The 18,557-nt window shown below is 45.3% G+C and overlaps 1 protein-coding gene across 2 annotated transcripts in view; it reads right to left on the bottom strand.

Annotated features, from left to right (window-relative positions):
* LOC144101764 (AP-4 complex accessory subunit Tepsin-like) overlaps positions 1–18,557 on the bottom strand; it is a 349,149-nt gene that overhangs the window by 60,243 nt on the left and 270,349 nt on the right. For both annotated transcript variants that reach the window (XR_013308057.1, XR_013308058.1), the window contains exon 12: positions 17,097–17,222. The gene's annotated coding sequence lies outside the window, so the exon portion shown is untranslated. The remainder of the gene's footprint in view (positions 1–17,096; positions 17,223–18,557) is intronic.

Genomic DNA, 18,557 nt, shown 5'->3' with positions numbered 1-18,557 from the left:
GGATGCTCGTTGCAAAACTGAGGGGCCGCGCCACCGAGCTGCTGCAGAACGTGCCGCCCGACCAGCTGGGCTCTTACCCTGTTCTGGCGGGCCTCCTCGCCGACCACTATGGTGCCTCAGGTCAACCCCGTGTGCAGTACCACCGCCTCCGAGCCCGCCGTCAAGAGCCCGGGGAGACGTACCAGGACCTCGCCGCCGCCATTGAGCGCCTGGCTCTGCAGTCGCTGCCGGGAGCGCCTCAGAACGCCGTGGCCCTGGTCGGCACCGAGGCGTTTGTCGACGCCATCCGACTCCCCGAGGTGCAGCGCTTGGTCCGCTCTGGCCGTCCTGATTCCGTCCGCGCCGCCATGGCGCTCGCCATCGAGGCGGAATTGACTTTGCTGGCCACGCGGGGGTCGCCACCATCTGCCGAGCGCAGCGTCCGGGTGCAGGCTCCTCGGTCCGCAGCCCCAACTGCGGCCTCTATCCGACGCCTGCGTAACGACGTCCGCATGACCTGCTTCCGCTGCGGCCTGCGGGGACACTACGCGAGGGACTGTGCCGGCCCTCCAACGTCGGGAAACGATTTGGCGGAACTCCGGGGGCACCGTTCCGCCAAGTCCGTCCCCACACTCCTTCGTTCTCCGCGTCCCCTCCTTTCGTCGGCTCCAATTACCACTGATGCTCCTTACGTGCTCGTCGACGTCGCCCTGCTTGACCGGCACGTAAAGGCCTTGGTTGACACTGGAGCGGCTGTCAATGTACTGCACAAATCGTTTGTTGCTAACGTGCCCCACCTGCTTCTGCCAGCCGCCAAAACCCGGCTCTTAGCTTTTAACGGCACCCCTGTGGAGCAAGTCGGACGTGTCGTCGTCAACCTGACAGCACTCGGAAAAACCATCTCCACCGAGTTTGTTGTCGCAGACAGCCCTATTTGGCCAGTGGTCCTCGGGTGCGGGTGGTGCCAGCAAGCCGGAGTCGTCCTTAATTTTACTAGAACCAAACCACGGGCAAGCCGAACTCTCTGTGGGCCGGGCTGGCTTAGCCTGGTTTATAGCCTCGGTGTCGCCCTGTGGCAGTCCCTGGTGTCGGCGACCAAGCGTGCCTCAGCATCTCTGCGTGACCTCGCGACGAAGTGGCCGTGTCGAGTCAAGCCGTTCGACGTCACTACCGTGACTGTGGCGTCCGCCGTGACCCTGCCACCGGGTGCGGCAACGTGGGTGTATGCCAAGCTTGACAGTCCGGTCACAGCAGACGTGCTGTTCGAACCCATCCGGTGTTCAGCTCCAGCCCGTCAGATGACCTCCCCTCGAAGCCTTCTGCCTGTGCTCAAAGGAGAGGCCCACGTATTTATACTCAACATCAGCAGCGTACCTCTCGCGCTGACTCCCGGCACGCAATTGGGTACAGCCTCAGTTTTGGACCCCGGGTCACCAGTGGCGTCTCTGCAACCTGAAGCCCCGCCTCGCCACCCTCCAGCGCCGGCGATCCTATCATGGGAAGAATTTAACTTTGGACCCAGCCTGACCTGCGCGGAGCTCGCCTCTCTGAAGACCTTGCTGCTCGAGCATCGCAGTTGCCTTGCTCTCAGCGCCGGTGAACTTGGGTGCACTTCCTGGGCTCAACACCGGATCAACACCGAAAACCGCGGGCCCGTTCATCACCAACCTCACCGTGTAGCGCCAGCTGAACGGAGAGTCATCCAGCAGCACGTGTGCGACATGCTTGACCAGGGAATCATTGCCCCTTCTTGTAGCCCTTGGTCCTCCCCTGTCGTCCTTGTGCGCAAGAAGGATGGAACATTCCGCTTCTGCGTTGACTATCGGAAGCTAAATGCTATTACTAATTGCGACGTGTACCCGCTGCCTCGCCTCGACGATGCGCTTGACCGCCTGAAGGGGGCCCGTTATTTTTCCACGCTAGATCTGCTCTCGGGCTACTGGCAGGTGCCTGTTCACCCCGATGATGCGGAAAAGACGGCTTTCGTGACTCCCGAAGGCCTTTACCAGTTCAACCGTATGCCCTTCAGTCTCTCGAACGCTCCAGCCACCTTCCAGCGTCTCATGGACCGAGTCTTAGGCCATTTGAAGTGGACTATGGCGTTGGTCTACCTGGATGACGTAATTGTCTACGCGGCTACATTTGAAGAACACCAGAGACGCCTCAAACTCGTCCTCGAAGCCCTTACCTCTGCTGGGCTTCGCTTAAAACCAAAAAAATGTTTTTTCGGTTTCGCGGAGGTGACGTACTTGGGTCACGTTGTGAGCTGGCATGGCATCCGCCCCGACTCTGAAAAGCTAAAAGCGCTTACAGCTTACGAAGCTACGGGTGATACGGGAATAAAAGAAGAGGCGGAGAGCGAGCGCGAGCGGCGAGCGCGCGGCCCTAGCACGAGGGAGATAGAACGAAAAAGCTTGGCCGCCGCCGGTCGTGCTTCGCCGGCTCTCCTCCGTACTGCTGCTATATTTCTCTGGGCGGACCCGTGGCCACCCCGTGGCATCCCACACCGTAACAATATGCTTTGCAGTGCACAGAGATTAATGAAGGGAAAGGTCAGTATGGAAAACATCTAGGAGCTATGGCCCCACCTGCTTGAAGAAACCTACTTCTTTGGGCACCTTGGTATGCTTGTTGGCTTTTCTTTCCATAAAATATTTATTCATGAATTGACATTGAAAGGGCCAAGAACTGTTGATTACATGCTGAAGTTGTCCAAGAATGGAATGCAAGCTTTGCTTCACAAGGTGACATCAGCAGTAGACAAAGATGGACAGGCAGAAATACATCCTGGAATTGCTTGTGCTTTCTTTGGCGAGAACTACAGCCAAGTAGTCTGCTTTCATTCGGCATGTTCTTTCTCTTTGTTCATATTTCTGATCCCTGTAGGAGGAGATGCAGATGGTTCTAAGGTTCTAATGCCGCTTGTGTTTGCTAGTGAGAGATGATTTAACTACTTTGTTTTTCCAGTTTCTGGAGAACACCTCTTGTTCCCCGGCGGCCACTATCCCGCCAAGACCTTCCGGCACCTCCTCTCCTTCCTGGAGGCCACCGGCCTCTTTGGCTGCTTCTAGGCCTGAGGTGGCAGCATATGTCAACTGACATGGACACTGCAACTGCATGCCTACCCTTTCCTATTAATCTTTTCCCCCTCCCCCACCTCCTTCTATGGCAAGCTGGCAGTGGACACCGTGGCTAGCCTTCCAGTAGAAAGGCCAATGTCTTCCCCTTTTCCATCTTTCTATCGTTCACTGAAGAATAAAATGTCATATTTGTAAACATTCTACAGGAAACCTATTCTATACCTTGAGCTTGGCGCATGATGGCCTTAGCTGTCTAAGTGCCATAAAACCCAACACGACACGACACACATGCAGTCAACGAATCCGTCTAGGGCGTAAAGGAAGACATACTGAAAACAAGCGAAGGGCTTGCAGAAGCCGTCGAAGACATTAACAATCACATGTGAAAAAATAACCTTTTGATCAAAGGTTTTGCTCAAAAAGATCATGAAGACAGCATGAAGTCAGAAAAAATTGTCAAGGATTGTTGGATTGCACTGTCATGATTATGCACTTTGTAAATCTCTACACCTTACAATGTTACTTGTAAAGTGCTGAGTCATGCTACATTGCAGAATGAGTCGTGACTGAGACTAAGAGAGTTGTACACTCTACACAACTTGCATTGTGTTACTTCTGAAGTGTTGAGTCATGCTACATTAAAAAAACTGCAAGTCATGACTATGCAAGTTTGCACAACTAAACCTTATATTAGGTTACTTATAAAGTGCACATTCACACTACGTTACTGAAGTGCTGAGCCATGTGTCATGAGTAGCATACTTTTTAAAAGCTCTGTATATTACACTTTACCTTACTAGTGAACTGCTGAATCATGCTACATTGCAAAACGACTCAGTCATGACTACCACTCGAGCCATGAATACGCATACGAAACCTATACACATTCTCGTACACCAGCACTCTCGCATCATCCAAATTTCCAACTTAAGACAGCGGACATATTTCGCGTTATTAAGGGTAAAAAAAATATTTAAACATACGCTAAATTCTAGGCTTTGCCACAAACAAGCGGGCGGGGAGTTACCTCCCACCGTGCTTGGCTACGACGCCCTCTTGTGTGCGTCAGGGCACCTTTCGAGCAAGCGACTCCAAAAATAAAAATCTTCATTGAAGACTCAGGTGCCATTTAAATATTACAGAGCATGAGCAAATATAACAACAAAGTCCCCAATTAATGACAGGAATGGATGGAATAGTGTACGATTAATGCAGAAGCTGGCAAAATGAGTGCGACTACGAGTATCGACACATGAATAGATCAGAAGAACCTCAGTCAATGAAAGTGAGCCACTAAAATGCTCACCCGGGTAGGACAGCTGTCCCGTGGGTACCTGACAGCTTAGTTCTCGAGCCAGCGAAAGAATGCATGGATTACCCAGGAAGAAAGCGTTCTAGGTATCGATACGATGCGGAAAGTGTGTTGGCTGTTGTTTCTAAGTGACAAATTCCAAAAGGATGTCTGGCCATGGCCCAGACAGCACCCAACATCCTCAGGACGTCCTCAAAAGGCACTAACGTCCCCGCAAATTCTCCGGTGTACTGAGGACATCCTAAGCACACCAACTGAAGGATAGCCCCAGAAATGTCCTGATGAAGACCTATTAAAGGGCAGGTGAAGAGGTTTTAGAATTCGACGAGTTTAAAGGGGTAGAATGTGTGAAACCGGGAGGTAATTAAAGCATGCGAAGTATTTTTGTGCTAGGATTTGAAATGGTGACATAATCGCAGAATAAATCTGCATTGGTGGTCAGGCTTCTCTGAAGTGCGCAGCGATGGGCAGAGGTTGCAACGATAACGTCACATAGGGCGGCGCTGCGTTTCCAGCTAAGAAACGGTTGTTTCAAGGAATTAAACCAACACCGCCGACGGTGAAGCCCATGAAGCATTGTCTGGCAGTGTTGGAAGGCTCACTGCAGCTCGCGGGCGGAGGTAGCGGACATCTGAAATTTCGGCAACAATGACGCCACCACGAGTTTATCCGCACTTCCCTATTGTAGTGAGGAGAAGCCTGACTATTGCTGCAGTTGTAATCGGCGATAACGTCACTATTTTAGATGTTGGCGAAAAAATATTTCGCAAGCTTTACCTTGAAACTTTGTAGATTCGATTTCTTGACGAACCTGAAATTCCCAAAAAACCATTTCACCTTCCCTTTAAGGACAATCGCTACGCTAGCTATACAGAAATTGCAAATTATTGACATACATTTTTTTTGTCCTCTATTCTAAAATGCAAAGCAGGGAAAACACAGGGTCAGTCGAATAAATCTCAAAACCTGTCGAGGGTGAGGCAGGAAATTTTTCTCGTTTCCTTTTGTCACTAAACGAATGGATGGAAAATTATGCACAATATGTAGCTTTATACTGTAATTAAGCTAACGTTTCTATCAAACATTGAAACCCTATATGCTAGCACCACTAGTACCGTCCTTTCCGAACGAATCATATCCGTGGCTGGCAACCATGTGCTTGCTTTTTTTTTTACTCGGAGCGACCAAGCCAAGCCAAGCCAAGCTGAACCGCTGAACTTTCTGCGCGGGCAAGATGGATGCTGCAAATAATGGTGAGTCTTTTGTCAGTATGTCGGAGAGCAGGGAAAGAAAGTTCCGGCGGGAAAGAAATCGTTGCATCAATGTGTGTATTCAGCTGGCAAGCTGCACAGGAGCTGATACGGCGTCACCTCCGTCTAGTTTATGTGAACCGGGACACCCCGCCGCAGCACGTGTTCTGCCTAGTACCGGCGGCGACGTTTGTGTACACCACCGTGTTCCAAGCGCGGATGACATAGTGCTGGAACGTGTACCAAGCTCGGACTGCGGAGGGCTAAGCTTGCCACTTGTGAACTTGAACAGGTCCGGCGACCTTCAGCTCTCAACCTCTTCGGCAGTGTGCATTGAAAAGACTAGCAATTGTGACAATGCCGACAGAGACAGTGTGCTGCTCTTCGTCACAAGCTGCAAGCATGGACAATTGAGTCGCGATCATCTCATGCCAATGTCACATCACTGTTGAAAGTGTTGTGGACCTATAAAGGTCTTTCCTCGCTGCCATCATCTGCATGGGCCTTGCTACAGATGCCGAAAAAATCCTTTGGTGTTTTAATACTGGCTGGAGGGAAGTTCCGTGATTTTGGCATCGAAGCAGGCCTGCAGCAGATCCTACAAAGCTGCGGAGAGGTTCCTGCAGAACTAAGCTTCAGCTTTAATATCAATGCTTTGCCATTATCAAAAAGTGCAAAGGGAGAGTTTTGGACTGTTCTCAGCCACATTAACAACTTCCCAGATGTGGCACCATTTGTTGTCAGTGTTTTTTTTTTGGCAATAGCAAAGCTCATGATGCAAATGAGTTCATACGGGGCTTCGTCAGCGAAATGACGTGCCTGATGACTGCAGGACTTGCTGTAGGCACAGCAGCAGTTCCAGTTAGTCTGCATGCTATAATTTGCGACACACCAGTAAAAGCTTTTGTGCTGTACATAAGAAGCCACACAAGCTATTATAGCTGCACGAAGTGTGCTGTGAAAAGCACATATTCTGAAGGCAGAGTGTGCATTCCCACTCTTACAAGCCAGCTGCGAACTGGTTAAACCTTACGCTGAGAATTTCAAGAACAACACCACACAGATGAAAGTATTCTGGAGGAGCCTCCATTAGATCTTGTAAAGGATGTTCCTCTAAAATATATGCATTTGGCCTTCCTGGGTGTAATGCGTAAACTCCTGCTTTTGTGAATGCGTGGACCTAAGGGAATCAGGGTAGGACACAAAGCTATTATTGAGGTGTCAGACAGGACATGAAGCTAGCAAAATATGTTCCTTGTGATTTTAACAGGAAGCCACGAAGTTTATCAGATTTGGAGCGCTGGAAAGCTACCGAGTTGCAGTTTTTCCTGCTGTATGGAGGCCCTGTGGTGCTCTCTTCAGTGCTTCCTTCTCGGATGCACAAAAATTTTCTTTCTTTGAGTATATAGCAATCAACATACTTTCAACAAATGGCATCACAGCAAGTGAACTGAACTATGCTAAAGGTCTTCTCAAGTTCTTTGTGGAGAGCTTTGTTGAAATTTATGGTCAGGAGCATGCAGTGCACAACGTGCATAGTCTGTCCCATCTGGCATCTGATGCAGAGCACCTCGGCCCATTAAATGACTGGAGTGCTTTTCCATTCGAAAATTTCATGTCTACTCTAAGCCATGCTACGAAAACCTGAGCATCCCCTTGAACAGCTCTGTAACAGACTGTCCGAGCAAGGAACAGTACCGAGTGCAAGTAAGAAGGCAACAAGGCGCCCATTGTTTGCAACAGAACACAATTCCGGGCTACTCATTGTGCCTTGCGGTGCTCCACAGTACTTGAAAGCTACATTGCCAGGGATTGTTGTTCTTGCAGCTGGCAAAAGAAACAGTTGCTGCCTGCTTGCAGATGGATCAGTAGTTGTGGAAAACTATGCACACTTTCCATTAGGTGCACCATGTGTAATTGGAAGGGAGGAAGTTTTTGCAACGCAGTGATCTCTGTCACCTTGTGCATCATCGTTGCTTGGCATTTACAAAGTTTCTCAGCTTTCCAGCCTGATGTCTTGGCCACTTGAGGATATTTCTCAGAAATGTCTTAAGACTTTCTTCAAGCGGGAGACAATCATTTTTCCGCTTCTACATACCACTCAAGGGGTTTAGCTGCCACTGATTTTTAAGGACTCAATTTTTAATGCACGTTTTTGCAATAATTGTTTGTGTTGTATCTTTGTACCTTTGTATTTTTTATGTTTTCGCAATGTTTGTTTGTGTTGTTTGTATCTATGTACCTTTGTATTTTGTACATATGTTGGTAGATAAAATCTTTTTCTTCCTTGAACAAGGTGGTCAATACATCACTGTGAAATTCCTCAAAGATGATGATTCTGTGGCAATTGTCCACAAAAGGTGGATCACCAACAATATATGCCGCTGGCCTCCTGGGATGAGGCACATTGATAGCCTCTTAAAAGCAGGTGCAACCCCAGGACCTGGCTGGAACAGCAGTGCACAGTAGTCCAGGCATTTGGTAATGATCACTGTATTCGCTTGTGTCTGATTGTGCTTCCTCTTGGTGTATGCCAACCACACACACCAAAAAGGCATGAGACAGCATTATAAACATCAATGCTGAGTATGGCTGTGGCAGGCTAAGCCAGCAAGCACTATTGCCTTGGCTTCAAATACTGTTGAATTTTGCCATTTTCAGGGTGCATGTTATGTCACGAAGAGTAAACCAAACAGTTATTATTAATAGCTCATGTACAACAACTACACTAAATTCTCCTTTAAGTGCTGTGCAGTTTTTCTTTGTGCAAGTTTGCAAACAAAACATGTCGACTGTTCTGTGTTATATTGAGGTGTTTCAAATTTTTACTGATCATGTATAGTGCCTTGTTTCCTTGATTTTGTTTGTTCCCTTTTAAATTTGATCTTGATGTTTTGCTGCCCCCCTTACACAAAGCCCTACGGGCCTGTAAAGTATTTCAAATAAAAAATAAAATTAGTTGCCAATGACAGCTGTCATTGAAAACACCATTAAATGACTACTACTACAATGGTCAGAACAGCTGCAAGAAGGCAAGCATTGCATTTCTAGGTGCATGCATCAGCTGCGTATTTTGTTGTGAAAGAGCAGCTTCATAGGTCACATACTGAGAAGCAAGCAGCACATGCACGCTTCACTGCATGTAGTGCATATGCGATGTCATCAGCACATAGTCCATGACATGCTACACTGTTGCCAGAAAGCAGTGCATTCTTTTCATTCATCGAAAATGCTGAACACTGATGCAGCATGGGCAGCCTTCAATTGCTGTGCCTCTGAAGCCTTCGTGTACTTTGTGTGCCAGAAGAAAGTAATTGGCTTTGCTTGCACTTTCTTGCCAGTTAACTGCTGAGTTGGTATTTCACAATATTAAAATATATGCTTGTTTTAAAGAAAGGTTAACTTAATTTAACACTTAACTTGTGCAAATAATGTATTATGGTAACAACAGTGTGCTGCTAAAATTTTGACATCTGTCTTTTTGGCTTCACTATCTGCACAAGAAAAAAGCACACAGTGAACACTGTATAGCTGACCTTTCAGAAATTCAGTAAGACGTTGATGGTGAATTTCATTCCCTGTGCTCAATTTCTCATGATACATGAACCTGCACTCCATTCCGTCTGCTTGCTTTCAGTTTCCTTTTTTGGTAGAAGATTGTTTTGTCTACATTGGCACATTGTTTTTTCTAGCATTTTGGGATAACATGAAGCTCATTATGAGTTATTTACTTTCATGAATATTGCCTTGCATATGAGTAAAGATTATTAGTGCACTAAAAGGTTATGAAATCCATTCTGGGCATCCAGACTATTTCAGCAAACTATGGTTTGATTGGAGGAATGCATATACTTTCAGATACATATGCTGAAGCCCGGCTGTGCCTTAGAAGAGCAGAGGACACCTGATTTGCAAAGCGACTACGACCTTGGACGGGGGAAAAGGAAACGAAATACAAAAATTTCATGAGTCTGATAACGATGATGATGAAGAATGTAGGTACCCTGCATCCCCGCCACTGTCTATGTTAAAAAGTAATGTGCATCCCTCCGATCTTTCATTTCACAGTCAAGCGTGATGCAATAAAAGTGTTCTTAATTGTTTTTGAGGATGCTGTATTATACTGGTGCATTCTCAGCTCTAAGAGACCTGATGGTTGTAGTTGCTGGTACATGCCGATGGCAAGTGAGACATTAGAAAATCATGTTGACCAAGTTTGTACTCTTTTTTTAGCAAAGGGCATACAGTATATGGACAAGGAAATTCCTGTTCTTTCTTCTAATGCATATTTTATTGTTGCACTGTTTTACTGAACAAGTGAAACAGCATGGTATTAGTATCTTGCATATGCCCACAAGCACATGGTGGCCTAGTCATGATGCTTTTACTGCTCAAAAACACCTTTACCATGTGGTAAAAGCCTTTCAGAGGCAGCAACGTAGGTTTTTTCCCACTAATTTCTGATACGTTTCATCTACCTGCAATGGCAAAGAGTAGACTCTGTGCTCTCAGCAATTTTGTGGGTGAATCAGCCAATATACTGATATGTATGCCAAATTACCGTGAATAAAAGAAGCCTGCACAACTGGAAAAAGATTATTTGATTGCTGAGGCTTTTTGTGTTGCTTCTATCAACCTGTGCACTTATGCAGCTAGTTAGGCAAGTTGCTAACCTGTAGCAGGAGCTAGTATTTGTTGCTGCAGATAATGAAACACTAAGCATTCTTGCAGGTCAGCACTGTAGGCTGTGGAGCTAGTTGACAGAACATTTTTGAAAACTAGCAGCGCAAAAGTATGGGATGAAAAAGAGAGGACATTAACAAAGCACTATGTCTGTCTGCTCACTTGGTTGAGTCTTTTTGTGTTATTAGTTTTCGAAGATGAATTTTGGTTATTGATACCTGCATTTGTAGAACTTGCGTTCAGATTTCTGATAGTATCTTTATTGCTTTCTCATTGGCAGTCTGTTTTTACATCAGAAGCAAGACAGAAGAGGATGCAGAAAAATAAGACACAGCCACTTCGTTCACCGCAGTCTGGACATAATGGTATGGACTGAAGAATGCTGTGATGATGTGAAGGAAAATTTCACAGCTAACAATGCACTACATTTTAGCGATGCATATCAAGCAAATGAAGTGGTCTTTTAACAGCAAAATCAACATCATGGTAATATTAATGAACCTGGCCATTGTGCCTGTTTAGAGTGGGATATGAAGCATTAAGAGTGATCCTATTCATTTTTTTCCAATAGGTAAATAGAATATGGGCAGGAATCACACATGAAATACAATCAGAGGCTGACAGTTTAGGCCAAGTTAGTTGCGAACTGTAAATATACTACATGCTTTGTGAACCGGTGTGTCACATTATAATGCGGCTGCTCCTACACTGCACACGTGGCCCAGTGTATCAACAGTCATCTGAGGGAGCACGGATGAATAATTAAATACTCTAACAGCAGTTCTATGCCGTTATTTGCAATAATTGCAGGTTCTCACTCAGTGCATGGCCGGATTGTCTTAGGAACACACACTCATGAGAAATAACAGCTTGTTGCTATATTTAGGTAACCCAATGTATCTGCAGTCTTGTACCAGCTAGCCGAGCTCTGTATGCTGCTGAATTTACTGCAGAATGGCATTGTTTTAAGTGCTCCTGTATGTACAGTTGAGAGTGATGCTGAAATGCAGAGGATTCATTCGCCTAGGTGCTCTGGAATGCAGGTTCCCAGTTCCTGTAAGTTTTCAGTGGTGAAAATAATTGTCATACAGAAGATCTATAGTGTTCTCTTTTCATAGCAGGGTATACAGCTGCTTCTTCCATGGGGGGGGGCGCAACAAGGGCCTGAGCAAACTGGTGGATGGAGGGTACCATGTAAGTTTAGTGCCTGTGTTGGCTCACTTAATGCTTCCTAAATTTTTGGCTTTGTTTCAATGTACAGTCAGTCACACAGCAGTCGGGCCCAAGCTGGAACAATGTATTTTTCGCCCACAAATTCTTCAGTGCCGGATGGTTGCTTCCGGTCAGGTCAATTATTGAGAATACCAAACTTGATTTCATTACTAATGTCTCAATAATGTGCAGCACCCAGGGCAGTATCTGACGGGAGATCATATACCTCCAGTCCTGGTTCTTCAGTTGCCAACACTTCAAGGCCTTCTGGCAAGAGCAATTAAATTGCTCTCTTTGCAGTACTTGTATGTAAATCTGGATACCTGTGTTTTTATGCCGTTAGATTTATCTAGTTACCTGGCCTTCACATATGCACATGTGCAGATTATTTGTTCATGTCATTAGCAATTATTATTGTTTGATAATTATTACTATTTATATATTTATTTATGTGACTACAATCCCTCTCCAGGGCAGATAAACCTCTCATGGATATAATTGTATATGTATACAAACAAGAATCATATGGTTACAAATTTTGCGCCTGTGCATTGACAAATGTAGCATGTTGGCACTTTATTGGCACTCTTTAAGACACTTATGCATTTAGTTCTTATAGTTCTTGAAGGAAAGACATCTGCCAGAATAAAAGCTTGACTGTGTGAATGATGCATTGGATTGTGCAGCGTAATGCAGAAACATGGTTTCAAAAGAAAACATTTGACAGAAGTCTGTCTGGCCAGGAAACTTAATTTAGGAGAAAGGTGACTGACACCAACCAAGTCAAATTTGCAGAAAAAACACGACGTTTCGGGACCAGCTCAGTTCCTTCTTCATGGTGCGACTACGGGCGAGGTGCGGCTTTGCTTTTTAAGCCTTCATGTGGAAGACCTCCTAGTCAGAAGCCGCAAACCATGGATGTAAGAAAAGGGAAGTGTCCCCAGGGAGCCATTAACATTATCCCTTGTCTATTGGATGTTCCATGACTCGAGTAGAAGCTTCCTGTGCGGGTTAGCTTCGGTTTCCAGTACAATAGTACCGTCAAACTCAATTCGATGGTCGCATGCCTCGCAGTGTTCGGCCACAGCAAACACTTTTGCATCCCATACGTGAAAGGCTTGAGCGAGATGCTGGCTTGCATTCTCAGTAAAGAAGGGGTGCTAACAATGCACAAACCTACTACCACCATCGGGCGCCTTCTCCCTCACCCGAAGCACCGTCACCCTAAAGAAAGGGCCCAAGGCGTTGTATGCAAGATCGCCTGCTCAGTCTGCCCAGCCTTGTACGTAGGGGAAACTAAGAACTTTGCGGAAAGAATGAATCAATACAAAGCGGACGTTCGACAGGTGAGCCGTCAACACAGCGCTATGGTCGAACACTGCGAGGCATGCGACCACCGAATTGACTTTGACAGTACCATTGTACTACAAACCAAAACTAACCTGTACAGGAGGCTTCTACTCGAGTCGTGGCACATCCAACAGACACGGGAGAATGGTAATTGCTCTCTGGTGACACTTCCCTTTTATTACATCCATCGTTTGTGGCCACTGACCCGGAGGTCTTCCACACGAGGGCTTAAAAAGCCAAGCTGCACCTCTCCCGTAGTGTTTTCTTCTGCAAAATTAACTTAGTGGGCGTCAGTCATCTTTCTCCTAAAAAAAAGAAACATGGTTTGCTCAGCAGGTTTGCATTTTACACATGGGAGGCGAAACCAGCATAAACAGATAACATAACAAGAAAAAGACCGGATGGCACTGACCTTACAACTGACTTTATTCAATGACATAAATTCCTAGGTGACAGAGATACACCTGCGGCAGGCCCCCTACAGCTCCCATGAAAGTGCATATCACTTCACGATTTCACATGCAAAGCTTAGCAAGCCAGAAACACGATTCATTCTTCCTGAAAAACACAGATGGCTCACTAACACAGTTTGTGCCTTGTTTCTTAGCAGCTCAGGATAACGGCTCATTCAGCTTCATTTTACTGTGAGCAGCTGTTGCAACATCAAAAAATTGTGGAGTGTTTGTTTTCACATTCACAACAATGGCTCGGCAAGCGGAGACTACCCTTTGACATGAACACCAAGTGTCCTCAGATCTGCTTGTTGGCACAACAGCCAGTTTGACAAAAGTAGACTGCCACACGTGCAGCGGTTACATACACCACTCATATTACACATTTGGTAAATTGGGTGGCATGTCTATTGGTAAACTTATTTAGTCTCTGTGTGTTGCTAAAAACTTGTGCACAAAGCCTGGATGGCTTATTTAATGTTACCTGGTAACCCACAATTTAAAGATGGAAAAAAGGTGTGTCCAGGAAGTATTCCCAGTTCCGAATAAGCTACCCATGCTGTGTGTGCAAAATTATCACAATGCACAAACTAAGCCACTGCTCAAACACATGTCACTCAATTAACCCAAATGTGTATGCAGGAGTGGTGTTGTGATCCACTAACATGCAGCAAAGTCTGCTTCGGTCAAACTGGTCCTTGTGTCAGTGAAATGATCAGGAAGAGCAAATCTTTATATCAAAGGGGAACATGTGCCTGCTATGCCATTGCCTTGAATGTAAAACAAAATTGAGTGCAGCATTTTTTATGTTGCAGTAGTTGCATGCGCTAAAACGTAGCTAAAAGGAAAACTGGTGTTTCGCTTGCGAAATTAAGAAACAAGGCATGAGCTGTATTAGTGAGGCACTTGTGTTTCTAACGGCTAAGAAATTCATGCTCCTGGCTTCCTAAGCTTTGCACGTGCAGGCACTTGATGATACGCATTTTTGTGGCTGTTTAGGGTGCCTTGTGCATGCATATGTCTGTAGCTGAAGGATTCTTGTTATAGAATAAAGCCAGTTTTAAATCCAGCACCACACCGACTTCATATTGCCTTGTGTTGTTGTTCGTTTACACTGGCTTTTTCGCTAAAGAAAGTGTAATATCATTTCTACCAATTTTCAGAACATGAACAGCAGAAGCTCAGACTGCTACAAACAATCTTGATGCGTGTCGAGCATCAAGGTCAGCAGCTTGATGCCATATTGCAGCGACTGAGCAGTAGCACACCGCAGAGCAGCTGTATGACCGAAGATGTCTTGCAGCAGCCATTTGGAGACATCGAGTCAGTTTAAAAATTTGACTTAAACCTGTCTGAAAATGACAGCTTGAAAACAAGACTGGTATGGCATCTTCTTTCCTTTGTTTACACTTCATGCAAAAATAATCCAATTGCTTCTTTACAATTGCATCAGCTCTCGGGTCTCAGAGGAACTTCGATAGGATCTGCCACGAGGAGGATGCTAAGCTTGCCGCTGAGCCCCAAAGCGGAGATAACATTCAGTTGGCTTGGCCAAACAGGAAAAAAAATCTCAGCGCTGAATGTTGCCGACATAATTTTCAGAAAGACACGTTTGTCTTTTCAGTTATCTGCTAGTGTTACCCGACATGCTATGGTATGTTAATGTTACATTTAAATGATAATTGCTTATCTGCATTGCTCTGTCCGTCTTCTGTCTTCCCTTTGCACTATTTTTCATCTTGATAAATTTAAGTGATTAAGAGTGAAATTTAATTCAGGCTTTACATTTCTTATACCTAAGCATAAGGTTTAGTGTGTCTTTCAGAAAAGAAATGGAAGCCTGTTCTGTAAAACATATTAATATTTTCTGACTGCCTCAGGATGGTTCTGCCTGAATCCTCACCACCTCAGCCTTTGATGTACTTGCTGCACTTTAAATTAACTGGCCATGCACTACTATTAGCATGTCCGAAATTCCTTGCTCGTGTAATGCGTTCATTGTGCTTCTGTTGCAAACTTTTTTCATTTCTTGCTGTGTATGCTATTGCACTCATTATTCCAGAGGCAATAAAGGAAAATTTTGCGGAAGCAACAAGGAACGATGTGGAGAGCGTAATCAAAGTTTGGCTGCGGCACTTGGGGGCCAAACTGAAAAAAACTAGAGTTAAAAGCTGCAAATGTTCAGCGAGAGGGCGAGTTTTTAATAAAAATAGCTGCAAAACATTTACAAGCATGTGTGGCCTATTACTGCATTACAGGCTAGGAGAAGTGTCTGCTAGCTGGCTGATTCACCTCATATGAAATGGCAGGCTAACTTAGTTTGGGCGCAGTTTCTTGCCAGTTACCTGTTCAATCATGTAAGTAATTGCGAATTCAATACGTCATCTGTAAAATATGAAAGGTATTTATAAATGTTGTCTCGTCCTTGGTGTTAACATTCAGTCATAGAGCCTAATATTAACTGTAAATATGAGACCTAAAACATGCTATCATGCTCAGTGTACAGCTAGTCCTAAAGAGTATGTGGAGGTATTTAGTATTCTGATACGTGGCATTAAGCACTCGATAAGTTATGTTGTAGTCAGTGTTGTCTAGAGGAACGTTTTTAGTGACAGTGATCGTAAGTTCATGCAGCGGACTGGCAGTACCCATTGTTTTTCATGTAATGCCGACAGCCCTAAAACTGTTTTCACTCTTGTAGCCTCTGCTATGATGTCAGACTATTCTGACTAGTGTCCCCATGAAGACATGAAGACAGCATCAATGTCAAGATTTTAAAATTTGAAGACATTTATTTTCAATAAAATGTTATCAACATGTTGCACTTTTCATTTTTACATGTTTATGTATGTGTAGAACTGCATTTGTAGTGTAATATCAGTTTAAAATGATGAGCAACCACCTGGATTTTTTTTTAGTTTCTACTGTAAAGCTTCAGTGCAATGTGCCATGTGTTCATAAATGTTGAGAGCTGTGTACTTATTTAACATTAAATTACAGATAACCTAGGATTATACCTTCAAATAATAAACCCAAAAGCATGCCACTGCATTTACATAGTAGGCAGCTGAGACTACGCTGTATCGTCCTCAAAACGCACTGAAAACGTTCTTGGATGGCCTTTTGAGGACGTTCTCAGGGCGTGCTGGGGCTGGACAAGAGGAACTTTTTGAGACCTTTTGGGGATCGTTTGAGTGCATCCTGAGGACAATATAACGTCCTCAAAATGACATCCTCGGGACATCCTGGAAATGTACGAGTGTTGTCTGGAATCCCGTGCCGTGAAGCTGTTACAAGGAGGCTACACACAAGTGCTCTTCGATTAGCACGTTCCACTTATGAAATTTTGCGACGTCACATCGTCAGGGTGCCAACAATAAATAACGTTCCACTAGCAGAACGCGTTCGTCAATAAACTCAAGACCTACGAGACTGGCACAGCGCGCCGTATCACAGGCGTGACCACTTTGTGGCGAGCAGACTGCGGCGGCTAGTGAAATCAAATGGAAGAGACTGTTAACTGATGCAAACACCCAGCAAAGGCATCTTGAGCAAAAACGGCACAGAGAACACAAGGCGTCAACGAAAACTCGAGCTCTGCTTAGATCCTGACAGGATCTAGTCTTGCCTAACAAGGCACATTCGTTCATGTCATGACATTGAAAGCATCACGGCAGCATACACAAGAACTTAATAAAGAAAGGGCATCTTACCTGGTTCCATCACGCTGAGGCGTGAATGTCAGTGTTGCCGCGAAAACGGCGAAAAAAAAACTCACCTTCTTTAGTCGCTCTGAAACTCAACGCTGCCTGCAGGTTTTCCCCGGCCGCCGTCACTTGCGTCATTACAGGTCGCACACGTCGAATTCTCGCTGGTCCATTTTCTTTGACACTGAGAAAATATGCTGTAAAAGAATTATAAAAGGCTACAGCACAAGAAAAATGCTGGCATCTGAACTGATATTTTTTTCCCTACAATAATGATGATTTCGTGCAGACAACAATGCACAGAAATGTGTTCTACATCTCCATACTCACCCATTCTCAAAAACACAAATCACTGTACTGCTACCAACCCCCAGCTCACACAACGTGACTGGTGCCAATTTGAAGCCGAAAAAACCATCTCCACATGAAAAATGCAAAACAGTGATATAGCTACAAACACATTAGAGAGTTATAGCATAGTGGGATCCCTATCCATGCCTGTGCAAAAAGCCCCGAAATTACAGAGGTAATTCGAATTCCTTTCCTTAAAACCAACTTTCATTTCATTTTCCTTTCCATATCCACCAAGATGTATATCCTTTCCTTAAAAAGGGATAAAGGAGTGAGTGAGAGATGAAAGGAAGAAAGAGGTGCCCTAGGGGTCTTTAGATGAACTAATCGCGGGCAACCTGTACACCTTTCTTATTGTGTAAATAGTTAATATATATTACCTCTCCCCCTATCCTCTCTTCCTGTCCCCTCACCTCTAATTTCATTTCTCCATTCTGCCTGCTATCCTTTATTTCTGCTGCCCAGCTCAGGTGCTTCAGTATCGATGGCAGATGCTGGGGCTAGCAACAATCTTATCCGTCCTTTTCATTATTATTTTAATAAACCACTACAACATCTTTAACGGTGCACTAGTTGACATCGCACAGCGCACGGGCGCCTAAGCGTTTCGCCTCTGTCGAAACGCCGCCGCCGCGGTCGTGTTCAAACCCGCGGGAACTCCGGATCAGTAGCCGAGCGCCCTAACCACTGAGCCACCGCGGCGGGATGGAAAGGAAATGGCGCAGTATCTGTCTCACATCTCGGCGGACACCTACATATATGCGAGACAGACGTCATTTCCTTGTTTGACGTCTAGCTAAATTCAAGACTAGCGGCCCCGCTGACTGCTCGAAACGCTGGCGTAGTGAAGCTTTTCGCTTCAAAAACGCCAGTGGCAGCGCAATTTCAGTTAGGTCAAAAATTTTATGGAAATAACTGAGAGATTCCTCTAAACGTTTCGCCAACACTTTTATCCCTCTTCGAGGTGTTAATCACTTCTCTGCTTGCCGTCTCGGTTAGCTCAGCTGGTAGAGCGACTGCTCCGGTGGAGCGGTGGTGCCGGGTTCGAACCCCGAAGCAGGACGAATTTTTTCTTAAACTTCGAAGTTTCTGAGGAAGTCGTATTATCCTCTGTAGCCGTATGGCTGCGCTTGGGTGGATTCCATAGTTATTACTCGTCTAATAGTGGAAATTTCAGTTAA

Source organism: Amblyomma americanum, chromosome 8 (assembly GCF_052857255.1).
Source record: "Amblyomma americanum isolate KBUSLIRL-KWMA chromosome 8, ASM5285725v1, whole genome shotgun sequence".
NCBI classification, from domain to species: domain Eukaryota; kingdom Metazoa; phylum Arthropoda; class Arachnida; order Ixodida; family Ixodidae; genus Amblyomma; species Amblyomma americanum.
This window is presented reverse-complemented; position numbering and strand designations above follow the sequence as displayed.